Source organism: Chiloscyllium plagiosum, unplaced genomic scaffold (genome assembly GCF_037043375.1).
Source record: "Chiloscyllium plagiosum isolate Xiang-an unplaced genomic scaffold, Cpla_swu_hap1 HiC_scaffold_5, whole genome shotgun sequence".
Lineage (NCBI taxonomy): Eukaryota > Metazoa > Chordata > Chondrichthyes > Orectolobiformes > Hemiscylliidae > Chiloscyllium > Chiloscyllium plagiosum.
The window spans coordinates 136306730-136332027 of NW_028270143.1; the positions used below are offsets into that span (position 1 = coordinate 136306730).

Consider the following 25298-nt stretch of genomic DNA (forward strand, 5'->3'; position numbering starts at 1 on the left):
TGCCCGCTTAAATGCCCATAAAGAGGGAGAGTCCACCACTGCTACTGGCAGGGCATTCCATGAACTCACGACTCGCTGAGTAAAGAACCTGTTGGACTCTAACCTGGTGTTGTGGGATTTTTAACTTTGTCCACCCCAGCACCTCCACATCATGGTCTGAAAGTGTTTGTGTGCACTGAGACTCTGTTTGTAATAAGCAGTAAATCTTTGTTGAGGACAGAAGCCTGGGGTGTGCTTTCCCTCAGCCTGGGAGGGTGGCTCAGCAGGGCTTTCCTCCCCACCCACCCCCCCCCCAGCCAGAGGACTCCACTCTCGGGCTGGTCCCAGTGAGAGGGACACAGCTCTCTCTCTGAGCACAGAGTGATCCCACCGGAGAGAGAACTGACTGGGGGTCGGAGCTGCTGCGGGGGCGAGCGGAGACAGGGCAGTCCCCGGGAACAGGCGATGTCCCGGGCGGAGAGAGGGAGCGCGGAGCCGGCCGGCGGAGAGCAGGAGATGGAGGAGAGCGAGGAGGAGGAGGAGGAGGAGGCTGAGGTCCTGGAGGAGAGTCAGTGCGGCCGCTGGCAAAAACGGCCCGAACAGGTCACACAGGGGGGAGGGAGAGGGGGGGGAGAGGGAGGGGGGAGGGAGAGAGTGGGGGGGAGAGGGAGGGGGAAGAAGGAGGGAGGGGGAGAGGGGGGGGAGAGGGAGGGGGAAGAAGGAGGGAGGGGGAGAGGGGGGGAGGGGGAAAGGGAGAGGGGGGAGGGAGGGGGAGTGGGGAGATGGGGTGAGAGGGAGGGGGAGAGGGAGGGAGGGGTGACAGGGGAGAGGGTGGGGGGAGAGGGAGGGAGAGGGGAAGAGAAAGAGGGAGGGGGGAGAGGGAGAGAGGGAGGGAGAGGGGAAGAGAAAGAGGGAGGGGGGAGAGAGGGAGGGAGGGAGGGAGGGAGAGGGGAGGAGGGGGATTAGGTGGTGGGGAGAGGGTGGGGTGGAGGGAGAGAAAGAGAGGGAAGGGGAGAGAGGAGGAATTCACTCACCAACACACAGGTACTCTCATACACTCACGGTCTCATATGTGTTCACCAGCTAATCGCTAAGTGTCACTCACTGTCTGATCAATAAGGCCAAGTCCATCATTGTTGTGTCCCAGGCTGAGCTCTGATCCCAGACCTCTGCGGGAACACAGGTAGACCCCTGACATTGTTAGCGTCCTGCTGTCTGGAGTCAAGGAGATGGTGTGATGATGTAAACAAGTTCACAGACGGATCCCCTCACCCCATCTCCACTCCAGCAGTTTCGAACATGAGAAATGTAAATTGTCCCTCTCTCTGTTTTATATCGGACAGCCCTTATCCTCAGACTTTGACCTCCTGTTATAGATTGCCCTCAATCTGCTGTCAATTCCCTTTTAGCATCTTCTATTCCTCAATTCGATCTCCTCTCATTTTTCTCAACTCTGAAGAATATAGACTGCTCGATCTTTCTTCATAAGACAAGCCCCTCATCTATAGAGATATAGAGAGAGATTTATATCATTTGGCAGGTCCCAGCAAATATGTCTTCCTGCAGGTCGTCAGTCGGAAATACCTTGCTCCTTTGATGTTAGTGTGTCTGTGTAATGCAGGGTTCCTCCGCAGCCCACTTACATGCCTTAAAATGATACAAAGAACAGAGCAGTCACTTAATTCACAATTACTTCAACAATGCAAAATAAATAATGCATAAAAGCAGAAAGTGTTGGAGAGGATTGCCAACAACCCTTACTTTGTTCTTATTTCCATATCCTGGACATATCCACACTCACATAGACCATCCTGTTCATGTGCAGTCAGTATCCACTGGATAAAATTCTCACTGTTTGATTATTTCCATGTACACTTGGGGATTGATTATCTGAAAGAAACTGTTGTGTACCATTACGCCCTGCCCCACCCAGTGACTGCCATCAGTTTCTGTTTGCAACACCTGAATGTTTATATTTGTACCTTTTTCTCTCACTCCTCCATACTCTCACTTTTCCCTGTCACTGGAATCTCTGACAACCCTATAATCCTCCAAGATCCCTGTGCCTGTCCAGTTCTGGTCTCTGGCCCACCCCCTGCTTGCCATTGCTTTGCTAATTGTGCATCCCAGGGTCTGAGCTCCAGAATTCTCTCTCGAAATCCCTTCACCTCTCACCTTTCATTTCAGACACTCCGTGAAAGCTCCCTTTGCAATTAAGCCCTTGGTTATCTGTGAAAGTGGTTTAGTGTTGTTTGGTGGTACAGGTTATCTCAACCTCTTGTGAAACACTGAGTGAGGTTTGAACATGGGAAAGCTGTTTATCGATATCAGCTGTGTTTGTTTTTGATCCTGGGTTCTGAGCGTTGACCCTGACTCTCAATCAAGGTTGTAGCCCAGGGTTGTCCTGCTCCTGTGATCACTGTAATCATGTTTAATATTTCAACATCGAGACTGCCTCTGGCAGGACACTGGAGAGAGGTTTGGCAGACAGTCAACCAGGTGTAGCAGCAACTGTCAAGGACAGAGCAAACAGGCAGCCACATGAAATCAGCTAGACCAAAACCAGCCTGCAGTCTCATGGACACAGCAGCTGGGAGCACACTTCATACACATTTCGCTGACTCAAAAATGGTTTTGTATGTTCCAGAGGTTACTCCAGGGAAGTGAGAAACCTCTCCTGCATTTCCACGCTATCTGCTGTTAACTTCCCATTCTCATCCTCAAGACACCAGCATGCACCTTACTTACTAATGTCAGTATGACAGAACATAATGTCATCTTCACGCTTCCCAGAGTTTTACAATGCAGACGCACACCATTCACCCCCCCTGCAGACTGGTGCTTGGGTAACGTGCTTTAGTGAGAGGGAGTTTGAATCCAGCTCTCCCAGTGAGGTGGAGAGAGACTTGGAATGGGAACATCAAACAATACAGCGCAGAACAGGCCCTTCGGCCCTCAATGTTGCGCCAACCTGTGAACTAATCTAAGCCCATCCCCCTACACTATCTCAAAATCATCCATGTGCATATCCAAGGATTGTTTAAATCTCCCTAATGTGGCTGAGTTAACTACATTAGCAGGTAGGGCATTCCACGCCCTTACCCCCCTCTGAGTAAAGAACCTGCCTCTAACTTCTGTCTTAAATCTATCACCCCTCAATTTGTAGTTATGCCCCTCGTACACGCTAACACCATCATCCTAGGAAAAAGACTTTCACTAGGCAAAAGTGAGGACTGCAGATGCTGGAAATCAGTGTCTAGATTAGAGTGGTGCTGGAAAAGCACAGCAGTTCAGCAGCATCCGAGGAGCAGGAAAATCGACGTTTCAGACAAAAGCCCTTCATCAGGAATGCCTGAAACATCGATTTTCCTGCTTCTTGGATGCTGTCTGACCTGCTGTGCTTTTCCAGCACCACTCTAATCTAAAAATAAGCCTTTCACTGTCTCCCCTATCTAATCCTCTGACCATCTTGTATGTCTCTATCAAATCCCCTCTGAGCCGCCTTCTTTCCAATGAGAACAGACCCAAGTCTTTCAGCTTTTCCTCATAAGACCTTCCCTCCAGACCAGGCAACATCCTAGTAAATCTCCTCTGCATCTTTTCCAATGCTTCCACATCCTTCCCGAAATATGGGGACCAGACTGTACACAATATTCCAAGTGTAGCCGCACCAGCGTTTTGTATAGTTGCAGCATGATATTGCGGTTCCGGAACTCAATCCCTCTACGAATGGAAACCTATCACACCTTATGCCTTCTTAACAGCACTATCCACCTGGGTGGCAACTTTCAGGGATCTATGTACATGGACCCCAAGATCCCTCTGCACATCCACACTACCAAGAAACTTTCCATCGACCCAGTAATCTGCCTTCCTGTTATTCTTCCCAAAGTGCATCACCTCACATTTAGCTGCATTGAACTCCATTTGCCACCTCTCAGCCCAATTCTGCAGTTTATCCAAGTCCCCCTGCAACCTGTAACATTCTTCCACACTGTCCACTACTCCACCGACTTTAGTGTCATCTGCAAATTTACTAATCCATCCACCTATGCCTGCGTCTCAGTCATTTATAAAAATGACAAACAGCAGTGGTCCCAAAACAGATCCTTGTGGCACACCACTAGTAACCGGACTCCAGGCTGAATACTTTCCATCAACCACCACTTGCTGCCTTCTTTCATAAAGCCAGTTTCTAATGCAAACTGCTAAATCACCCTCAATTCCATGCCTCTGCATTTTCTCCAACAGCCTATCATGTGGAACCTTATCAAAGGCTTTACTGAAGTCCATGTATACCACGTCAACTGCCCTACCCTCATCTACATGCTTGGTCACCTTCTCAAAAAACTCAATGAGATTTGTGAGACATGACATGCCCTTGACGAAACCATGTTGACTATCTGAAATCAAATTGTTGCTCTAGATGATTAAAAATCCGCTCTCGTATAATCCTTTACAAAACTTTTCCTACAACAGAAGTAAGGCTCACTGGTCTATAATTATTTGGGTCATCTCTGCTGCCCTTCTTGAACAAGGGCACAACATTTGCAATCCTCCAGTCCTCTGGTACTAAACCTGTAGACAATGACAACTCAAAGATCAAAGCCAAAGGCTCCGCCATCTCCTCCCGAGCTTCCCAGAGAATCCTCGGATAAATCCCATCTGGTCCAGGGGACTTGTCTACTTTCACTCCTAGAATTGATAACACCTGTTTGTAACAAACCTCGATCCTTTCCAGTCTAATATAGAACATAGAACATAGAACAATACAGCACAGAACAGGCCCTTCGGCCCACGATGTTGTGCCGAACTTCTAACCTAGATTAAGTACCCATCCATGTACCTATCCAAATGCCGCTTAAAGGTCGCCAATGATTCCGACTCTACCACTCCCACAGGCAGCGCATTCCATGCCCCCACCACTCTCTGGGTAAAGAACCCACCCCTGACATCTCCCCTATACCTTCCACCCTTCACCTTATATTTATGTCCCCTTGTAACACTCTGTTGTACCCGGGAAAAAGTTTCTGACTGTCTACTCTATCTATTCCTCTGATCATCTTATAAACCTCTATCAAGTCACCCCTCATCCTTCGCCGTTCCAACGAGAAAAGGCCGAGAACTCTCAACCTATCCTCGTACGACTTCCTCTCCATTCCAGGCAACATCCTGGTAAATCTTCTCTGCACCCTCTCCAAAGCTTCCACATCTTTCCTAAAGTGAGGCGACCAGAACTGCTCACAGTACTCCAAATGTGGCCTTATCAAGGTCCTGTACAGCTGCAACATCACTTCACGACTCTTGAATTCAATCCCTCTGCTAATGAACGATAATACTCCATAGGCCTTCTTACAAACTCTATCCACCTGAGTGGCAACCTTCAAAGATCTATGAACATAGACCCCAAGATCCCTCTGTTCCTCCACCTGACTAAGAACCCGACCATTAACCCTGTATTCCGCATTCTTATTTGTTCTTCCAAAATGGACAACCTCACACTTGACAGGGTTGAACTCCATCTGCCACTCCTCAGCCCAGCTCTGCATCATATCTAAGTCCCTCTGCAGCCGACAACAGCCCTCCTCACTGTCCACAACTCCACCTATCTTCGTATCATCTGCAAATTTACTGACCCACCCTTCGACTCCCTCATCTAAGTCATTAATAAAAATTACAAACAGCAGAGGACCCAGAACTGATCCCTGCGGAACTCCACTTGTAACTGGGCTCCAGGCTGAATATTTACCATCTACCACCACTCTCTGCCTTCGACCGGTTAGCCAGTTTTCTATCCAATTGGCCAAATTTCCCTCTATCCCATGCCTCCTGACTTTCCGCATAAGCCTACCATGGGGAACCTTATCAAATGCCTTACTAAAATCCATGTACACTACATCCACTGCTCTACCCTCATCCACATGCTTGGTCACCTCCTCGAAGAATTCAATAAGACTTGTAAGGCAAGACCTACCCTTCACAAATCCGTGCTGGCTGTCCCTAATCAAGCAGTGTCTTTCCAGATACTCATAAATCCTATCCTTCAGTACCCTTTCCATTACTTTGCCTACCACAGAAGTAAGACTAACAGGCCTGTAATTCCCGGGGTTATCCCTATTCCCTTTTTTGAACAGGGGCACAACATTTGCTACTCTCCAGTCCCCTGGTACCACCCCCTTTGCCAGTGAAGACGAGAAGATCATTGCCAACGGTACTGCAATTTCCTCTCTTGCTTCCCACATAATCCTAGGATATATCCCGTCAGGCCCGGGGGACTTGTCTATCCTCAAGTTGTTCAAAATGTCCAACACATCTTCCTTCCTAACAGGTATCTCTTCTAGCTTGCCAGTCCATTTCACACTCTCCTCTTCTACAATACGGTCCCTCTCGTTCGTAAATACTGAAGAGAAGTACTTGTTCAAGACCTCTCCTATCTCTTCCGACTCAATACACAGTCTCCCACTACTGTCCTTGATCGGACCTACCCTCGTTCTCGTCATTCTCAGGTTTCTCACATACGCATAAAATGCCTTGGGGTTATCCTTGATCCTATCCGCCAACGATTTTTCATGCCCTCTCTTAGCTCTCCTAATCCCTTTCTTCAGGTCCCTTCTGGCTATCCTGTATCCCTCCACTGCTCTGTCTGAATCCTGTTTCCTCAACCTTATGTAAGCCTCCTTCTTCCTCTTTACCAGACATTCAACCTCTCTCGTCAACCAAGGCTCCCTCACACGACCATTTCTTTCCTGCCTGATAGGTACATACATATCATGGACACGTCGTATCTGCTCTTTGAAAAAGTTCCACATTTCCACCACATCCTTCCCTGACAGCCTAAGCTCCCAACGTATGCTCCTCAAATCCTGCCTTACAGCATCGTAATTTCCCTTCCCCCAATTATAAAATCTACCTTGTTGTGCGCACCTATCTCTCTCCATAACCAAGGTGAAAGTCACAGAATTGTGGTCACCATCACCAAAATGTTCACCCACTAACAAGTCCACCACTTGTCCCGGTTCATTACCGAGTACCAAATCCAATATGGCCTCCCCTCTGGTTGGACAATCTACATATCTCGTAGATCTCGTACCTCAGTCTTCTCCTCTACAACATTCTCCTTTTCCTGAGTGAAAACCGATGAGAAATGTTCATTTAGCACCTCTCTGATCTCCACCGGGTCCACACACAACTTCCCACTTCTGTCTTGACAGGCTCTATTCCGACTCTAATCATCCTTTTACCTATCGAAAGTTCTGTTTGCTAAAGACTGCTCGTGTCCTCTCTTTGCTCTTCTTAACTCTCTCTTTAAATCCTCCCTCGCTGATCTGTAACTCTCCATCGCCTCATCTGAACCATCTTGCCTCATCAACACATAAGCCTCCTTCTTCTGCTCAACAAGAGATGCAGTTTCTGTCGTAAACCACAGTTCCCTTACCTTATCACTACCTCCCTCCCTGACAGGGACATACCGATCAAGGACACGCAATATCTGTTCCTTAAACCAGCTCCACATTTCCATTGTCTGCATCCCCTGCATTTTGCTGCCCCATTCTATGCATCCTAATTCTTGCCTAATCCCATCATAATTGCCCTTGCCCCATTGATAACTCTTGACCTGTGGCATGTACCTATCCCTTTCCATCGCTAAACTAAATGTAACTGAATTATGGTCACTCTCTCCAAAGTGCTCACCTACAACTAAATCAAACACCTGGCCTGGTTCATTACCAAGCACCAGATCCAGTGTGGCCTCCCCTCTTGTCGGCCCTTCGACATACTGTGTCAGGAAACCCTCCTGTACACATTGGACACAAACTGATCCATCCGATGTACTAGAGTGATAGCATTTCCAGTCAATGTTGGGGAAGTTAAAGTCCCCCATAATGACCACCCTGTATTTTTGTGGAGCCTCCTCCCACCTTGTGTACACAACCTCTGAGCAAATCCTCCCATTCCATTCTGCGTCATCCAACTCCAACTTTAATGCACCAAGCCATTTATCTCAGCTCTGCCTGCAGCAGCAAGTTCCACATTCACACAAAACTTTGGAGAAAGAAATTTCATCTGAATTCCTTATTGGCTTCATCAGCTGCACCAAATCGCTCTGTATTTGATCATCATTCCTTGCTGTGCCTGTGTTCCTGAAGGTCAGTGTCCTATCCTCACCCTGTGAGCTAATTGAGTCTTGATGAAATCCTTCTGACTAACTGACGACAGAAAATGTCAGTATGTTCCAGAGCTGAGGCGACACAGACACTGCTGGTGTTGGACTGGGGTGGACGAAGTTAAAAATCCCACAACATCAGGTTATAGTCCAACAGGTTTATTTGGAAGCACTAGCTTTTTGAGTGCTGTTCCTTCATCATACTCCACAGCTACCTGGTGAAAGCTGGTATTGTGTGATTATTAACGACAGACTCTGAAATCATCTCCACAGAACACTCCTCCCCAAACAGCACGGTTCACACAGACCCCAGGTAAGTCCTTCAACCCCCCCTTGGATACCCACAGACCCCATATCCCCACCCACTGTCACTGGCTCCATGCTGGCTCCTTGTAGAACAATCCACTCAGTCCCTCTCTCCTACTCTGACCCCAACCCCCTGCAACTTCAGTCCCTTCAAATAGCCTTTTGAACATCTCCATTTCAAAAGACTCTAACTATCCGTTCCTCTTATAATTTTATAGACTTCTATCAGGTCACTCCTCAGCCTCTAACACTCTAATAAAAAAAACCCACGTTTGTCCAACCTCTCCTTATAGCGAATACGCTCCAGTCCAGGCAACATCCTGATGACGGGCTTATGCCCGAAACATCGATTCTCCTGCTCCTCGGATGCTGCCTGACCTGCTGCGCTTTTCCAGCAACACATTCTTGATTCTGATCTCCAGCGTCTGCAGCCCTCACTTTCTCCTAGCATCCTGGTCAACCTCATCTACACCCTCTCCAAAGCCTCCACATCCTTCTTATAGTGTAGGGAGCGGAACTGCACACAGTACTCCAGATGTCGCCGAATTAAATTTCTACACAGCTGTATGTGGGTGTCACTGGCTGGGCCAATGTTTATTGCCTGTCCCTAATTGCCCAGAGGGCAGTTGAGAGCCACCCACATTGCTGTGGGTCTGGAGTCACATGGAGGCCAGACCAGGTAAGGATGGCAGTTTCCTTCCCTAAAGTACATTAGTGACCCAGCTGGGTTTCTCCAATAATCGACAATGGTTTGGACATAAGTTAGCTCGCGGAGCTGGAAGGTTTCATGGTCGTCATTAGACCCTAAATTCCATGTATTTATTGAATTCAAATTCCACCATCTGCCCTAGTCAAAGTCAAACAAGGGACCCTAGAACATTACCAGGGTCTCTAGGTTCATAGCTTAGTGCTAATACCAATTGGAGATCACTTCCTGTAACTTGCGTGGTGACTTTTATACTCATTACCCCAACTGATGAAGGTGAGCGTTCATTACCACGTTATCCACTTGTGTTGCCTCTTTCAGGGAGCGATGGACTTGTACCCCAAGATCCTGCTGTAGACCAGTGCTCTGCTCTTACCATTTACTATATACATTCCTCTTAAATTTATCCTCCCAAAATGCATTACCTCACACGTGCCTGGATTAAACTCCCTCTGTCATCCCTCCACCTATCATTCCAATTGATCTATATCCTGATGTATCCTTTGACAATCTTCCTCACTATCCACAGCTCCATGAATTTTCAGATTTTATGCAAACTTACAAAGTAGACCCTCTGTATTTTCATCCAAATAATTTTTATGTGTTCACATGCCAAATCCAGGCTCATTCCCCAATACAAGGTCTAGCACGGCCCCTCCCCTTGTTGGACTATCCACACACACACACACCCACATACTGTTTGAAGAAACCTTCCTGGATGCACTGAACAAATTCTGCTCTGTATAAGCCGCGGACACTAAAGGAATCCCAGTCAGTGTTGGGGAAGTTAAAACCACCCAACTGCAGCAACCCTGTTGTCTTTCCATCTGCTTACATATCGGGTCTTCTCTGTCCCACTGGTTACTGGGAGCCTGTAGTATAAGCCCATCACAGCGACTGAACCTTCCTTATTCCTGAGTTCGATCCTGATGGTCTTGCTGGATGATCCCTCCAAGATGTCCCCTCTCTCAGTGTAGGTGGGACATTCTCCTCAATCAGTAATGTAACTCCCCCGACCCTCTCTACATCCCCCTCTATCACACTCCTGACTTGTCCATTGTCAATGGCTGTTAAGCCTTTGGGAGACAGGTGAGGTACTCATTGCAGGACACCTCCCCTTTATCAATTCTGTTAGTAACATTTTCAAAACTCTCCAAGTTCACCAAAGATCATTTCCCTATCTCCCACACCGACTGTGTCCAATCAGACCACTGCTGACCATGTGACTATATGAGGAAAAAGTGAGGTCTGCAGATGCTGGAGATCAGAGCGGGAAATGTGTTGCTGGAAAAGCGCAGCAGGTCAGGCAGCATTCAGGGAACAGGAGAATCGACGTTTCAGGCTTAAGCCTGAAGATTCCTGAAGAAGGGCTTATGCCCAAAACGTCGATTCTCCTGTTCCCTGGATGCTGCCTGACCTGCTGCGCTTTTCCAGCAACACATTTTCAGATGTGACTGTATGTCCCAACCTTACAATACGGTTCAGCATTTTCCCTTCCACTGATGTAAGCTAACTGCTCTGTAGTTCCCTGTTTTCTCTCTCACTCGCTTCTCAAATAATGGGATGACATGAAGGTTGAGGGGGAGAGTGGGATTGGACTGGGTGGGATATTAAAGGGAGTGAGGGGGGGGAGAGTGGGATTAGACTGAATGGAATATTAAAGAGAGCGGGGAGTGAGAGGGAGGGAGGGATTGGACTGGGTGGGATATTAAAGGGAGCAGGGAGTGAGAGGGAGGGAGGGATTGGACTGAGTGGGATATTAAAGGGAGCAGGGAGTGAGGGGGAGAGTGGAATTGGACTGAGTGGAATATTAAAGGGAGCAGGGAGTGAGAGGGAGGGAGGGATTGGACTGGGTGGGATATTAAAGGGAGCAGGGAGTGAGGGGGGAGAGTGGAATTGGACTGAGTGGAATATTAAAGGGAACAGGGAGTGAGAGGGAGGGAGGGATTGGACTGGGTGGGATATTAAAGGGAGTGGGGTGTGAGGGGGGAGAGTGGGATTAGACTGAGTGGGATATTAAAGGGAGCGGGGAGTGGGGGGGAGAGAGGGATTGGGCTGAGTGGGGTATTAAAGGGAGCGGGGAGTGAGGGGGGAGAGTGGGATTAGACTGAGTGGGATATTAAAGGGAGCGGGGAGTGGGGGGGAGAGAGGGATTGGGCTGAGTGGGGTATTAAAGGGAGCGGGGTGTGAGGGGGGAGAGTGGGATTAGATTGAGTCAGATATTAAAGGGAGCGGGGAGTGAGGGGGGAGAGTGGGATTAGACTGGGTGGGATAGTAAAGGGAGCGGGGAGTGAGGGGGAGAGAGGGATTGGGCTGAGCGGGATATTAAAGGGAGCGGGGAGTGAGGGGGGAGAGTGGGATTAGACTGAGTGGGATAATAAAGGGAGCGGGGACTGTGGGGGAGTGAGGGATTGGACTGAGTGGGGTATTAAAGGGAGCGGGGAGTGAGGGGGAAGAGTGGGAGTGGGCTGAGTGGGATATTAAAGGGAGCGGGGAGTAAGGGGGGAGTGTGGGATTAGATTGAGTGGAATATTAAAGGGAGTGGGGGGAGAGTGGGATTGGACTGGGTGGGTATTAAAGGGCGCGTGGAGTGAGGGGGGAGAGTGGGATATTAAAGGGAGCGGGGAATGAGGGGGGAGAGTGGGATTAGATTGAGTGGAATATTAAAGGGAGTGGGGGGAGAGTGGGATTGGACTGGGTGGGATATTAAAGGGAGCGTGGAGTGAGGGGGGAGAGTGGGATTAGACTGAGTGGGATAATAAAGGGAGCGGGGACTGTGGGGGAGTGAGGGATTGGACTGAGTGGGGTATTAAAGGGAGCGGGGAGTGAGGGGGAGAGAGGGATTGGACTGAGTGGGATATTAAAGGGAGCGGGGAGTGAGGGGGAGAGTGGGAGTGGGCTGAGCAGGATATTAAAGAAGCGGGGAGTGGGCGGGGAGATTGGGATTAGACTGGGTGGGATATTAAAGGGAGTGAGGGGGAGAGTGGGATTGGACTGGGTGGGATATTAAAGGGAGTTTGGGGGAGAGTGGGATTGCTGGAGATCAGAGCTGAAAATGTGTTGCTGGAAAAGCGCAGCAGGTCAGGCAGCATCCAGGGAACAGGAGAATCGACGTTTCGGGCATAAGCCCTTCTTCAAGAGAGTGGGATTGGACTGGGTGGGATATCAAAGGGTGCGGGGAGTGAGGGGGGAGAGTGGGAGTGGGCTGCGTGGGATATTAAAGGGAGCGTGGAGTGAGGGGGTAGAGTGGGTTTGGACTGGGAGGGATTTTAAAGGGAGCGGGGAGTGTGGGGGAGAGAGGGATTAGATTGAGTTGGATATTAAAGGGAGCAAGGAGTGAGGGGGGAGAGTGGGATTAGACTGGGTGGGATATTGAAGGGAGCGGGGAGTGAAGGGGGAGAGTGGGATTACACAGAGTGGGATATTAAAGGGAGCGGGGAGTGAGGGGAGAGAGTGGGATTAGATTGAGTGGAATATTAAAGGGAGTGAGGGGGAGAGTGGGATTGGACTGGGTGGGATATTAAAGGGAGCGGGGACTGTGGGGGAGAGAGGGATTGGACTGATTGGGGTATTAAAGGGAGCGGGGAGTGAGGGGGGAGAGTGGGATTAGAGTGAGTGGGATATTAAAGGGAGCGGGGAGTGTGGGGGAGAGTGGGATTAGAGTGAGTGGGATATTAAAGGGAGTGGGGAGTGAGCGGGGAGATTGGGATTAGACTGGGTGGGATATTAAAGGGAGTTTGGGGGAGAGTTGATTGCTGGAGATCAGCGCTGAAAATGTGTTGCTGGAAAAGCGCAGCAGGTCAGGCAGCATCCAAGGAGCAGGAGAATCGACGTTTCGGGCATAAGCCCTTCTTCAGGAAGTGGGATTGGACTGGGTGGGATATCAAAGGGTGCGGGGAGTGAGGGGGGAGAGTGGGAGTGGGATGCGTGGGATATTAAAGGGAGCGGGGAGTGAGGGGGGAGAGTGGGATTGGACTGGGAGGGATTTTAAAGGGAGCGGGGAGTGAGGGGGAGAGTGGGATTAGACTGGGTGGGATATTAAAGGGAGCGGGGAGTGTGGGGGAGAGAGGGATTGGACTGAGTGGAGTATTAAAGGGAGCGGGGAGTGAGAGGGAGAGAGGGATTAGATTGAGTCGGATATTAAAGGGAGCAAGGAGTGAGGGGGGAGAGTGGGATTAGACTGGGTAGGATATTGAAGGGAGCGAGGTGTGAGGGGGTAGAAGGGGATTAGACTGAGTGGGATATTAAAGGGAGCGGGGAGTGAAGGGGGAGAGTGGGATTAGATTGAGTGGGATATTAAAGGGAGCGGGGAGTGAAGGGGGAGAGTGGGATTAGATTGAGTGGAATATTAAAGGGAGTGAGGGGGAGAGTGGGATTGGACTGGGTGGGATATTAAAGGGAGTGTGGGGGAGAGTGGGATTGGACTGGGGGGGATATTAAAGGGAGTGGGGAGGAGGGGGAGGGTGGGATTAGAGTGAGTGGGATATTAAAGGGAGTGGGGAGGAGGGGCAGAGTGGGATTAGAGTGAGTGGGATATTAAAGGGAGTGTGGGGGAGAGTGGGATTGGAGTGGGTGGGATATTAAAGGGAGTGTGGGGGAGAGTGGGATTGGACTGGGGGGGATATTAAAGGGAGTGTGGGGGAGAGTGGGATTGGACTGTGGGGGATATTAAAGGGAGTATGGGGGAGAGTGGGATTGGACTGGGTGGGATATTAAAGGGAGTGAGGGGGAGTGTGGGATTGGACTGGGTGGGATATTAAAGGGAGTGAGGGGGAGAGTGGGATTGCTGGAGATCAGAGCTGAAAATGTGTTGCTGGAAAAGCGCAGCAGGTCAGGCAGCATCCAGGGAACAGGAGAATCGACGTTTCGGGCATAAGCCCTTCTTCAGGAAGTGGGATTGGACTGGGTGGGATATTGATGGGTGCGGGGAGTGGGGGGGGGGAAGGGGGATTAGACTGGGTGGGATATCAAAGAGAGCGGGGAGTGAGGGGGGAGAGTGGGAGTGGGCTGCGTGGGATATTAAAGGGAGCGGGGAGTGAGGGGGGAGAGTGGGATTGGACTGGGAGGGATTTTAAAGGGAGCGGGGAGTGAGGGGGAGAGAGGGATTGGACTGAGTGGGGTATTAAAGGGAGCGGGGAGTGAGGGGGAGAGAGGGATTGGACTGAGTGGGGTATTAAAGGGAGCGGGGAGTGAGGGGGAGAGAGGGATTGGACTGAGTGGAGTATTAAAGGGAGCGGGGAGTGAGAGGGAGAGAGGGATTAGATTGAGTCGGATATTAAAGGGAGCAAGGAGTGAGGGGGGAGAGTGGGATTAGACTGGGTGGGATATTGAAGGGAGCGGGGAGTGAGGGGGAGAGTGGGATTGGAGTGAGTGGGATATTAAAGGGAGTGGGGAGTGAGGGGGAGAGAGGGATTGGACTGAGTGGGGTATTAAAGGGAGCGGGGAGTGAGGGGGAGAGAGGGATTGGACTGAGTGGGGTATTAAAGGGAGCGGGGAGTGAGGGGGAGAGAGGGATTGGACTGAGTGGAGTATTAAAGGGAGCGGGGAGTGAGAGGGAGAGAGGGATTAGATTGAGTCGGATATTAAAGGGAGCAAGGAGTGAGGGGGGAGAGTGGGATTAGACTGAGTGGGATAGTAAAGGGAGCGGGGAGTGAGGGGGAGAGTGGGATTGGAGTGAGTGGGATATTAAAGGGAGTGAGGGGGAGAGTGGGATTGGACTGGGTGGGATATTAAAGGGAGTGTGGGGGAGAGTGGGATTGGACTGGGGGGGATATTAAAGGGAGTGTGGGGGAGAGTGGGATTGGACTGGGTGGGATATTAAAGGGAGTGAGGGGGAGAGTGGGATTAGACTGAGTGGGATAGTAAAGGGAGCGGGGAGTGAGGGGGAGAGTGGGATTGGAGTGAGTGGGATATTAAAGGGAGTGAGGGGGAGAGTGGGATTAGAGTGAGTGGGATATTAAAGGGAGCGGGGAGTGGGCGGGGAGATTGGGATTAGACTGGGTGGGATAGTAAAGGGAGCGGGGACTGTGGGGGAGTGAGGGATTGGACTGAGTGGGGTATTAAAGGGAGCGGGGAGTGAGGGAGAAAGAGGGATTAGATTGAGTCGGATATTAAAGGGAGCGGGGAATGCAGGGGGAGAGTGGGATTAGACCAGGTGGGATATTAAAGGGAGTGGGGAGTGAGGGGGGAGAGTGGGATTAGACTGAGTGGGATATTAAAGGGAGTGGGGAGTGAGGGGGGAGAGTGGGATTAGACTGGGTGGGATAGTAAAGGGAACGGGGAGTGAGGGTGGAGAGTGGGATTAGACTGGGTGGGATAGTAAAGGGAACGGGGAGTGAGGGGGAGAGTTGGATTAGACTGAGTGGGATATTAAAGGGAGCGGGGAGTGAAGGGGGAGAGTGGGATTAGACTGGGTGGGATATTAAAAGGAGCGTGGAGTGAGGGAGGAAAGTGGGATTAGACTGGGTGGGATATTAAAGGGAGTGGGGAGTGAGGGGGGAGAGTGGGATTAGACTGGGTGGGATATTAAAGGGAGTGGGGAGTGAGGGGGGGAGAGTGGGATTAGACTGGGTGGGATATTAAAGGGAGTGGGGAGTGAAGGGGGAGAGTGGGATTAGACTGGGTGGGATATTAAAGGGAGCGGGGAGTGAGGGGGGAAAGTGGGATTAGACTGGGTGGGATATTAAAGGGAGTGGGGAGTGAAGGGGGAGAGTGGGATTAGACTGGGTGGGATATTAAAAGGAGCGTGGAGTGAGGGGGGAAAGTGGGATTAGACTGGGTGGGAAATTAAAGGGAGCGGGGAGTGAGGGGGGAAAGTGGGATTAGACTGGGTGGGATATTATAAGGAGCGTGGAGTGAGTGGGGAAAGTGGGATTAGACTGGGTGGGATATTAAAGGGAGCGGGGAGTGAGGGGGGAAAGTGGGATTAGACTGGGTGGGATATTAAAAGGATCGTGGAGTGAGGGGGGAAAGTGGGATTAGACTGGGTGGGATATTAAAGGGAGCGGGGAGTGAGGGGGGAAAGTGGGATTAGACTGGGTGGGATATTAAAGGGAGCGGGGAGTGAGGGGGGAAAGTGGGATTAGACTGGGTGGGATATTAAAGGAAGCGTGGAGTGAGGGGGGAAAGTGGGATTAGACTGGGTGGGATATTAAAGGAAGCGTGGAGTGAGGGGGGAGAGTGGGATTAGACTGGGTGGGATAATAAATGGAGCAGGGAGTGAGGGGGGAGAGTGACTTTTTAAGAGTTTTGGGAATTGGTGGTGGTTGTTCAAATGTGCTGTTACCTGGTAGCAAGTTGCCTTTAGTGGGATCTTGCTGTGCATACTTGTTACATTTGGTCCAATGGAGTAGAACATCATTAGCTGTGAGGTGCTGATGGTACTTGGAGGCTGTGTGACTGCATGGGCAGGGGACAGGGTCCCTTCTCTGGCTGGCTGGGTGCTGTGTTCTGATGACTCTGGAGATGGGTTTGAGTGGGATTGATCTGTCTGCTTTCCTGAGTCACTGTCAATACTGCTCCTCCTGCAGGTGAGGCAGGGCACTGCAGCTAGCATTGAGAGCACCTTCCTCGCCATGGACACTGAGGAGGGGGTGGAGGTCGCCTGGAACGAGGTTGATTTCCCCAATCACCGGCTCTTCCACCTTCATGAGGTGAGCATTCGTCACTACGTGCAATGACACAACGGCACAAATATACACCCAGCTCCTGGTGTTTCTTTATTGTCTCCGGGCCAGGAGTTATTCACCAGCTCTAGTTGCCCTTTGTTGTGTAGCACCATCACCGTACTAAACGGACAGACTTCAAACTGATCCAACAACTCAGTGTATGGGCGGTGTCAGTAACAGGGCTACCAAGCAGCACCTGCTCAGCGATGCCCAGTTGGGTTTCCCCAGGGTCACTCAGCTCCTGACCTCATTCCAGCCTTGGGTCAAACAGGGACAGAAGAGCTGGATTCCAGAGGGGAGCGGAGAGGGACAGCCCTTGGCATCAAGCATTCAGCCAAATATGGCATCACGGAACCCTGGCAAAACTGGGCTCAATTGGTATCGGGGGCAAACTCTCCTCTGGTTGGAGTCAGACCTGACACAGTGAGATGGTCGTGGATTTTGGAGGTCAATCATCTCAGCTCCAGGACATCTCTGCAGGGGTCCCTCAGGGTAGTGTCCTAGGCCCAACCATCTTCAGTTGCTTCATCAATGACCTTCCCTCTGCCATAAGGTCAGCGGTGGGGATGCTCGCTGATGATTGCACAGAGTTTAGCCCCATTCGCAACTCCTCAGATACTGAAGTAGCCCGTGCCCAAATACAACAGGATCTGGACAGTATCCAGGCTTGGGCTGACAAGTGACAAGTAAGATTCGTGCCACACAAATACCAGGCTCTGACCATCTCCAATTAAAGATAATCTAACCACCACTCCTTGACATTCAATGGTGTTACCATCACTGAATCCCCCACTATCAACATCCTGAGGGTGACCAGTGGCCAGACACTCACTTGAACTCACCACATAAACACAGCGGCTACAAGGGCAGGTCAGAGGCTGGGAATCCTGCAGCGAGTAACTCCCCTCCTAACTCCCCAAAGCCTGTCCACCATCTACAAGGGACAAGGCAGGAGTGTTGTTGGAATACTCCCCACTTGCCCTGGATGGGGGCAGCTCCAACAAACACTCAAGAAGCTCAACACCATCCAGGGCAAAGCAGCCCCCATTTGATTGGCACCACATCCACAAACACCCACTCCCACTTCCGTCTAGAAGGACCACCCCCTGCAGGTTCCCCTCCAAGCCCCTCACTATCACCGTTCCCTCACTGTCACTGGGTCAGAATCCTGGAATTCCCTCCCTCAGGGCATTGTGGGTCAACCCACAGCACATGGACTGCAGCGGGTCAGGAAGGCAGCTTCACCCCCACCCCAACCTTCTCGGTGTTGGTCAGACAGCAAAACTGGGGTCTCCAGGGCCAGCTCTCCGTGGTGGCACTGTGGCTCAGTGGTTAGCACTGCTGCCTCCCAGCACCAGGGTCCCAGGTTCGATTCCAGCCTCGGGCGACTGTCTGTGTGGAGTTTGCACGTTCTCCCCGTGTCTGCGTGGGTTTCCTCCCACAGTCCAAAGATGGGCAGGTCAGGGTGGCTTGGTCATTCTAAATTGCCCGTAGTGTTAGATGCATTAGTCAGAAGGAAGTGGGTCTGGGTGGGTTACCCTTCCGAGGGGTGGTGTAGACTGGTTGGGCCGAAGGGCCTGTTTCCACACTGTGGGGAATCTAATCTAATCAGTGTTGCTGTTCCTGGAGCGAAGATTCCCTGAGGATCAGGACACCTTGCAGAGATCTTGCTGAAGCCCTGAAGCTGTGCCTAAGACCCCAGCTTGAACAGATGATGAAGACTTATTGGCAACAAAATGCCATTCGCTGTATCTTCAAGATTATATTTGACAATAAAATCATACATTCATTCAAGGGCAATCCTAGATTCCCAGGACATTCAGCCCAACAACTCCACACTGACCCTCTGAAGAGCATCCCACCCCAATCCCTACATTGCCTATGGCTAACCCACCTAGCCTGCACATGGTGGGTAATTTTCGGTGACCAATTCACCCTGACCTGCACATCTCTGGGCTGTGGGAGGAAACCCACGCAGACAGGGGGGGAATGTGCAAACTCCACACAGACAGTCACCCGAGGCTGGATTGGAACCCAGAGACCACTGGCCCTGTGACGCAGCAGTGCTAACCACTGAGCCACCGTGCCGCCCAAGGGATGTGCAATAAAGACTGGCCAGCCAGAGACACCCACATTCTGTCCATGAATTTTTAACAAGTCCCTAAACCTGATGTGTTGCATCCTGAGATTTTAAAGGAATTTAGCTCCAGACTTGATTGTGAATGGACTGGTCATAATCTTCCAGGGATCCTAAGATGCTGGAAATGTCTCAGGGGATTGAGAAACTGCCAGTGTAACAGTTTTATGTAAAAAGGGGAGGAGACAAAAATCAGACAACTGCTGGTGAGTTATCACAATGTCTGCTATTGGGGAAATGTTGGAGTCTGTTATAAAGGATGCATTAGCAGAGGTAATCAGTGCAGGTTCGTGAAGGGGAAATCTTTCCTGAAACAGTCACTGGAATTCTTCAGAACATAGAACATAGAACAATACAGCACAGAACAGGCCCTTCGGCCCACGATGTTGTGCCGAACATTTGTCCTAGCTTAAGCACCCATCAATGTACCTATCCAATTGCCGCTTAAAGGTCACCAAAGATTCTGACTCTACCACTCCCACAGGCAGCGCATTCCATGCCCCCACCACTCTCTGGGTAAAGAACCCACCCCCCGACATCCCCCCTATACCTTCCACCCTTCACCTTAAATTTATGTCCCCTTGTAACACTCTGTTGTATCCGGGGAAAAGGTTTCTGATTGTCTACTCTATCTATTCCCCTGATCATCTTATAAACCTCTATCAAGTCACCCCTCATCCTTCGCCATTCCAATGAGAAAAGGCCTAGCACTCTCAACCTATCCTCGTACGACCTATTCTCCATTCCAGGCAACATCCTGGTAAATCTCCTCTGCACCCTCTCCAAAGCTTCCACATCTTTCCTAAAGTGAGGCGACCAGAACTGCACACAGTACTCCAAATGTGGCCTAACCAAAGTCCTGTACAGCTGCAACATCACCTCACGACTCTTGAATTCAATCCCTCTGCTAATGAACGCTAATACACCATAGGCCTTCATACAAGCTCTATCCACCTGAGTGGCAGTAACAAGTGGGATAGATCAAGGGGATCTTGATGTACATGTAATATATGAGGGTTCTCTGAAAGATTTTGATAAGGTGCCTCACATTAGGCTATTTGGTTGGTAGAGGGATCGGGGAGAAGACTGGAGAATGGGGTTGAGGAACATGTCAGCCATGATCGAATGGTGGAGCAGACTGGATGGGCTGAATGGCCTAAATCTGCTCCTGTGTCTGATGGTCTTATGGTGTTGGATGTGGAACAGCATTTTCAGCTGGGCTCTCGTATTGCCTCGGCTTTCCTTCTGAGGGGAGAGGGTTGAGAGATGTCATGGAACCAAACAGCTGGAGGGTAATGACTGCTGGAGCCTTGAAGGATCTCTCATGAGCTCCACTGCTCGAGACCATGAGGAAGAGCTAGTGGGTGTACATTGGGCTGAATGGCCTCCTGTGCTGTATCGATTCGGTGATAAGTTGGTAAATCCTTGTTTCTGTCTCTCCTTCCCCAATTCCCTTTGGGATTGATTGTGCTGGGCCTGCTGCCAATTCCCAGGTGACAGTGACTCCCTCCCGGTATAGAAAGACTGAGGCGAACCCCCTGTCCCTGTGCTGTGGGAGGGAATGGGGATGGGGTGGGGGGAAGGAGCTGGTTCTGCCCTGTCTAACAAGCCCCTCTTTCTGACTGGGAACTCTCGCCTCCTCCCCACAGGAGAATATTAAGTTGGTTTTTGAGCATTTCATGCAACTGGAACATCCCAACATTGTCAAATTTCACAAGTACTGGATTGACAAGAGAGAGAGCCACATCAGGGTGAGCACACACATCCCACCCCCGCTCCGCGTGCTAAATGGCATTGAGGGAAGGGAAGGGAAAGGCACAGAGACAGAGGGAGCATTCGGGATTGGGCCCCAGATGTTTGGAAGACGGGATTTTATTTTTCATTCCTTTATAAAAATGGGAGGGTCCCTGAGCGGGTGGACAGTGACTCACCAGAATGGTCCCAGGGAAGAGGGAGGACAGTTCCCGGGTCAGGTTGGAGAATGGAGGGGGGATAGAGGGAGATTTGTTCGAGGTGTACAGGGGGAAGGGAGTGTGTGTGTTGGGGGGGTGGTGTGTGGGTGGGTGGATGGGTGTGTGTGTGTGTGGGGGGTGTGGGTGTGTGTGTGTGGGTGTGTGTGGGTGTGGGTGTGTGTGTGGGTGTGGGTGTGTGTGTGTGTGTGGGTGTGGGTGTGTGTGTGTGTATGTGTGGGGGGGGTTTATGTGTGGGTGTGTGTGGGGTGTGTGTGTGGGTGTGTGCGTGTGGGGTGTATGTGTGTGTGGGGTGTGTGTGTGGGTGTGTGCGTGTGGGGTGTATGTGTGTGTGGGTGTGTGTGTGTGTGGGGGGGTTGTGTGTGGGTGTGTGGGGGGGTTGTGTGTGAGTGTGCGTGTAGGGGGGTGAGTATCTGTGTGTGTGCGGGGAGTGTGTGTGGGTGTGTGTGTGCGGGGGTGTGTGTGCAGGGGGGTGTGTGGTGTGTGTGTGGGTGGGGTGTGTGTATGTGGGGGGTGTGTGTGTGTGGGTGGGGTGTGTGTGTATGTGGGGGGTGTGTGGGTGTGTGTGTGTGCGTGTGTGTGGGGGGTGTGTGTCTGTGTGTGTATAGGTGTGTGTGTGTGTGGGGGGGAGGTGTGTGTGGGGGTGTGTGTGTGTGTGGGGGGGGTTGTGGGTGTGTGGGGGGGGTTGGGTGTGTGTGTGGGGGGGGGGTTGGGGTATGTGTGTGTGGGGGGGGTTGGGGTGTGTGTGTGTGTCTGTGTGTGTCTGTGGGTGTGTGTGTCTGTGGATGTGTGTGTGTGGGGGCGGGTTGGGTGTGTGTGGGTGTGTGTGTGTGGGGGTTTGGGTGTGTGTGTCTGTGTGTGTCTGTGGGTGTGTGTGTGGGGGCGGTTTGGGTGTGTGTGGAGGGGTTTGGGTGTGTGTGTGTCTGTGTGTGTCTGTGGGTGTGTGTGTGGGGGCGGTTTGGGGGTGTGTGTGTGTGTGGGGGGAGTTTGGGTGTGTGTGTGTGTGTCTGTGTGTGTCTGTGGGTGTGTGTGTGGGGGGGTTTGGGTGTGTGTGGGTGTGTGGGGGGAGTTTGGGTGTGTGTGTGTGTGTCTGTGGGTGTGTGTGTGGGGGGGTTGGGTGTGTGGGGGTGTGTGTGTGGGGGGGGTTTGGGTGTGTGTGGGTGTGTGGGGGGGTTTGGGTGTGTGGGTGGGGGGGATTGGGGTATGTGTGTGTATGTGGGGGTTTGTGGTGTGTGTGTGGGGGGTTTGTGGTGTGTGTGTGGGGGGTTTGGGGTGTGTGTGTGTGTCTGTGTGTGTCTGTGGGTGTGTGTGTGGGGGTGGTTTAGGTGTGTGTGGGTGTGTGTGGGGGGTGTGTTTGGGTGTGTGTGGGGTGGGTTTGGGTGTGTGTGGGGGGAGGGTTTGGGGTGTGTGTGTGTGTGTGGGCGGGGGTTGTGGTGTGTGTGGGTGGGGGGTTTGGGGTGTGTATGTGTGTGTGGGGGGTTTGGGGTGTGTGTGTGTGTGTCTGTGTGTGTTTGTGGGTGAGTGTGTGGGGGTGGTTTAGGTGTGTGTGGGGGGTGGGTTTGGGTGTGTGTGTGTGGGGGGGGTTTGGGTGTGTGTGGGTGTGTGTGTGTGGGGGGTTTGGGGTGTGTGTGTGTGTGTCTGTCTGTGTGTGGGGGGGTTTGGGTGTGTGTGGGTGTGTGGGGGGAGTTTGGGTGTGTGTGTGTGTCTGTGGGTGTGTGTGTGGGGGGTTGGGTGTGTGTGGGTGTGTGTGTGGGGGGGGTTTGGGTGTGTGTGTGTGGGTTTGGGTGTGTGTGTGTGGGGGTTTTGGGGTGTGTGTGTGTCTGTGGGGGGGGGGGTTTGGGTGTGTGGGGGTGTGTGTGTGTGTGGTGGGGGGTTTGGGTGTGTGTGGGTGTGTGTGTGGGGGGGGTTTGGGGTGTGTCTGTGTGTGTCTGTCTGTGGGTGTGTGTGTGGGGGGGTTTGGGGGTGTGTGGGTGTGTGGGGGGAGTTTGGGCGTGTGTGTGTGTCTGTGGGTGTGTGTGTGTCTGTGGGAGCGGTGTTTGGGTGTGTGTTGTGTGTGGGGGCGTTTGGGGTGTGTGTGTGTGTCTGTGTGTGGGGGGGAGTTTGGGTGTGTGTGTGTGTGTCTGTGTGTGTCTGTGGGTGTGTGTGTGGGGGTGGTTTGGGTGTGTGTGTGTGGGGGGGGGTTTGGGTGTGTGTGTGGGGAGGGTTTGGGGTGTGTGTGTGGGGGGGGGTTTGTGGTGTGTGTGTGTGGGGGGGGTTTGGGTGTGTGTGTGGGGGTGGTTTGGGTGTGTGTGTGTGTGTGGGGGGGGTTTGGGTGTGTGTGTGGGGAGGGTTTGGGGTGTGTATGTGTGGGGGGGTTTGGGGTGTGTATGTGTGTGGGGGGAGTTTGGGTGTGTGTGTGTGTCTGTGGGTGGGTGTGTCTGTGGGGGGGGTTTGGGTGTATGTGTGTGTGTGTGGGGGGTTTGGGTGTGTGTGGGTGTGTGTGTGGGGGGGGTTTGGGGTGTGTGTGTGTGTCTGTGTGTGTGTGGGTGTGTGTGTGTGTGTGTGGGGGGGGGGGTTTGGGTGTGTGTGTGTGTGTGTGGGGGGGGGAGTTTGGGTGTGTGTGTGTGTCTGTGGGTGTGTGTGTGTGGGGGGGGTTTGGGTGTGTGTGGGGGGTTTGGGTGTGTGTGTGTGTCTGTGGGTGTGTGTGTGTGGGGGGGGTTTGGGTGTGTGTGGGGGGTTTGGGTGTGTGTGTGTGTCTCTGTGTGTGTGTGGGTGTGTGTGTGTGTGGGGGTGGGAGTTTGGGTGTGTGTGTGTCTGTGGGTGTGTGTGTGGGGGGGGGAGTTTGGGTGTGTGTATGTGTCTGTGGGTGTGTGTGTGGGGGGGGGAGTTTGGGTGTGTGTGTGTGTCTGTGGGTGTGTGTGTGTGGGGGGGGTTTGGGTGTGTGTGGGGGGTTTGGGTGTGTGTCTGTGTGTGTCTGTAGGTGTGTGTGTGAGGGGGGGTTTGGTTGTGTGTGGGGGGTTTGGGTGTGTGTCTGTGTGTGTGTGTGGGTGTGTGTGTGTGGGGGTGGAGTTTGGGTGTGTGTGTGTGTCTGTGGGTGTGTGGGGGGGGGAGTTTGGGTGTGTGTGTGTGTCTGTGTGTGTCTGTGTGTGTGTGGGTGTGTGTGTGGGGGGAGTTTGGGTGTGTGTGTGTCTGTGTGTGTCTGTGTGTGTCTGTGTGTGTGTGGGTGTGTGTGTGTGGGGGAGTTTGGGTGTGTGTGTGTGTCTGTGTGTGTGTGGGGGGGGGTTGGGTGTGTGTGTGTGTCTGTAGGTGTGTGTGGGGGGGGGTTGGGTGTGTGTGTGTGTCTGTGGGTGTGTGTGGGAGGGGTTGGGTGTGTGTGTGTGTCTGTGGGTGTGTGTGTGGGGGGGGTTGGGTGTGTGTGTGTCTGTGGGTGTGTGTGTTGGGGGGGGAGTTTGGGTGTGTGTGTGTCTGTGTGTGTCTGTGGGTGTGTGTGTGTGTGTGGGGGGGAGTTTGGGTGTGTGTGTGTGTCTGTAGGTGTGTGTGTGGGGGGGGTGTCTGGGTGTGTGTGGGGAGTTTGGGTGTGTGTGTGTGTGGGGGAGGGGCGGTTTGGGGGGGGTATGGTTTTGAGATAGTGAAGGATTTCAGAAGGACCTTGGACACAGATTTGAGTGAAATGAAGTTGCAGGAAGACAGGGAGAGAGTGGGGGAGGGGGACTGACCGGACTGATCAACAGGGACCCAGCACAGACTTGATGGGCTGAATAGCCTGCTGTTCTGTAAATGATTCTGTGAGTCACGTGATGTTGGTGTCAGGGACTGAGGCAGCCTTTATTGTTTGAGGAGACAGAGGTGCAGTTGTTTGGGGCCAGAGGGCAGCCACAGAGACAGAGTCACAATATTCCAGAATGGGATACAATGATTGGAGAACGGTCAAAATCCTGGGATTACCTCCCAAAGGTCCTTGTGGGTCTACCTACAGCACATGGCCTGCTGAAATAGAGGGAGATTGCTGAATGTGGAGGTGCAAAGGGATCTGGGTGGCCTGCCCATCAATCACGGAACGTTAGTTTGCAGGAACAGCAAGTGATGAGGAAAGTAACTGGATAGTTGTTGTTTATTGTGAGGGAAAGGAATAGAAATATCAGGGTGTTACTGCAGCTGGTCAGTGTGAGAGCACATCCACAAAACTGGGCACAGCTTTAGTCTCCGATTTAAGAAAGGACGTATCGTCTCACAAAGAGATCAGAAAAAGTTCATACAACTGACACTTGGAATGGGGTAGGGATTATTTTCTGAGTTGTGTTTGAACAGACTGTGTCTGTATCCAGTGGAGTTTGGAACAATGAGAGGGACCACATTGTAAGATTTAAGAATATATCGGACTGTGTTTGTG

At 51.8% G+C, this 25298-nt stretch overlaps 2 protein-coding genes across 2 annotated transcripts in view; one reads left to right on the forward strand and one right to left on the reverse strand.

Moving 5' to 3' along the window:
• Nucleotides 1-25298, reverse strand: part of LOC122546194 (uncharacterized) — a 655534-nt gene that overhangs the window by 482514 nt on the left and 147722 nt on the right. The window lies entirely within an intron of this gene.
• LOC122547322 (nuclear receptor-binding protein 2-like) overlaps nt 20653-25298 on the forward strand; it is a 318269-nt gene continuing 313623 nt past the window's right edge. Inside the window, exon 1 of the mRNA XM_087987776.1 lies at nt 20653-20710. The gene's annotated coding sequence lies outside the window, so the exon portion shown is untranslated. The remainder of the gene's footprint in view (nt 20711-25298) is intronic.